This window comes from Dasypus novemcinctus, assembly GCF_030445035.2.
Source record: "Dasypus novemcinctus isolate mDasNov1 chromosome 11 unlocalized genomic scaffold, mDasNov1.1.hap2 SUPER_11_unloc_1, whole genome shotgun sequence".
Lineage (NCBI taxonomy): Eukaryota > Metazoa > Chordata > Mammalia > Cingulata > Dasypodidae > Dasypus > Dasypus novemcinctus.
In genome coordinates, this window is record NW_026688125.1 from 691,190 (window position 1) to 693,580 (window position 2,391).

Genomic DNA, 2,391 nt, shown 5'->3' on the forward strand with positions numbered 1-2,391 from the left:
GTTTCCATTTCCCCACCCTCGCTGAAGCAATTAAGTTTCTGTTCTTACACCACTCCCCCGGGCTCCAATTGGGCACTCCCTAAAGAGCACGAAAGTCTTTCCGCTGACGTTGCCAAATAACCATCTGCACATGCGTGTGGCATGAGAATCAAAATCTAGTTAATCAATCACTTACTGACACATGTGTTGTCATCAGTATGTACCACCTCATTCATCCCTAGCTATAAATACCCCTGATTGACCCTCAATAAACAAGACTTGATCAGAATCCTGTCTTGTCTCCATTCTTTGTGTCTCTTGTCCCTTTTCATTCCCAATCCCTCCCTCAGGTCTTGGTTCTACTGATCCGCGGGTCGGGTCAATAGTGTGTCTGTTATTAGCAGTAGATTGTTATAGATAGACTTCATAAAAACAATAAACACATCCACATATGAATTACCCATGTATACGTATGTAAATATAAAACAAATGGCTGAAGGTATTGGTAATTAAGCCAAAGCTATTCTCAAATACAGTAAAGCTTAATTAATTTTTAATTTGATACCTCCAGCTAGAGCTAAACAGAATACATCCTTTCTTAGAAGAGTTAGTATAAATGAGATAATTTAATATACATTCAGAGTATATCTTTGCAGTGATTATGCTGCTTACAATGCAAAACTGAGCAAATGGAATCTCATTCTAAATGCCTGTGGATTATTAATGTGGTCTTGATTACCTAAATTTTAAAGCATGGTGTAAAATATTATTGATTGATTTACAAAGAAACAACTTATTAAGTGATTTTAAAAATTTAAAAAGCAATGCTATTGTTGTAGAGAAATCAGGTGTGCGAGGTATCGAAGGCCAGGACACGAGAGTACCGAGAAGGAAGTTGGTTTATTTCAACCGGCTGGGCTCGGTGGACTCTTGTCCTAATAAAAACCAAGGCCCGAATAGCTTTTTTCAGACCCTTTTATACAGAGGATATAGGATTAGGGAGACTAACAGTGATGGCAAACAGACCTCTGGTTAGGTTCTTCAGTGTTTGATCTTAGTATCAGATAGGTTATTTCCTCCAGGCGAGTTACATATTCTCCACATCCAAGGCAGCTTGGATTAGCATATCTTCCATATCTCATCTGGAGGCAGCCCTAAATACACATTTAGTCTCACATCGTATCTGATCATTCAAAGACTGTAGGGCCTATATTACTTATTTGGCTATTTTGGGGACCAGGTACACTGGGAAACAATTTTGAATTTATGCACAGGCTATATCACTATTAATCACTGCTACTTCCCTAAGGTTAGATCTAGCTCAACTCCAGTTATTTATAGGGTTTCTAGCATTATAAATTTAACTGATTGCTGGGTTTGCCAAAATCTAGATGATAAAGACAGACCTAGATATTTGCCGGTGCGGCCAGAGCCGCCGCCAACAAAAAGTGCGCGGGAGCCCGGCGGGCGCACAGACGGGTGCAGGGGCCACGGGCACAGTGCCCCCTCGCTGCCTCACTGCCGCCACAGCCACCACCGCGGGCCCGGCCCCGCACGCCCTGCGCCCCGCCGCCCGCGGGGATGCCTTACAAACTGAACTTGAATGCGCACATGCCCGCAGCCTCCCTCAACGCGGCTGGAAGTGTCCACTCTCCTTCTACCAGCATGGCGACATCCTCGCAGTACCACCAGCTGCTGAGTGACTATGGCAGCCATCCCTTGGCTACACCCAGGGAACTGGGAAGAGCCAGGTGCCCCAAAGCAAATATGCTGAGCTGCTGGCCATCATCAAAGAGCTGGGGAAAGAGATCAGACCCACCTACGCAGGGAGCAAGAGCGCCATGAAGAGATTGAAACGAGGCATCATTCATGCTAGAGGACTGGTTCGGGAGTGCTTGGCCAAAACAGAACAGAATGCCAGATCCTAGCCACCTCGTTAGCTTTGAAGGCTTTCCATCTTTACAAGATGAGAAGTTACAGTTCATCTACCTGTTCAGATGTAACTCTTTTGTTTTCAAAATGTTAACAGTTTGTTTTCATGGTTCATTAGGCTCTGAACCTACCGACTAAGATTGAGAAAAGATTTTGCAGTTGATTAGGATTTGTGTTTTAAGTAGTTAGGAAGTACCCGGGTATTTTTTTAAGCATTGATTAAAAAAATAATACATGGAAAAGTTACCTATCTTACATCAAACTATAGTTTGCCTCCAAGATACCAGTATCTCACTTTAATCTTCTCTTGAATATATTTATGTTACCTAAGTTGTTATTTTCATAAGCTAATACAACTCTAAGAATTCTGTTTTTAGCAAATACTGACAGCATGCTTTTCTTAGTAGCCAGTCCCAGTTTGGCAATACAGTGTAGATTCTGCTTAATATAACTTTTTGCTTAAGCATTTGCATGACTATT

General features: G+C 42.3%; 1 pseudogene; it reads left to right on the plus strand.

Moving 5' to 3' along the window:
• Window positions 1-1,560: 1,560 nt before the first annotated feature.
• On the plus strand, window positions 1,561-1,934 carry LOC131277373 (cyclin-dependent kinase 2-associated protein 1 pseudogene; annotated as a pseudogene).
• Window positions 1,935-2,391: the final 457 nt, after the last annotated feature.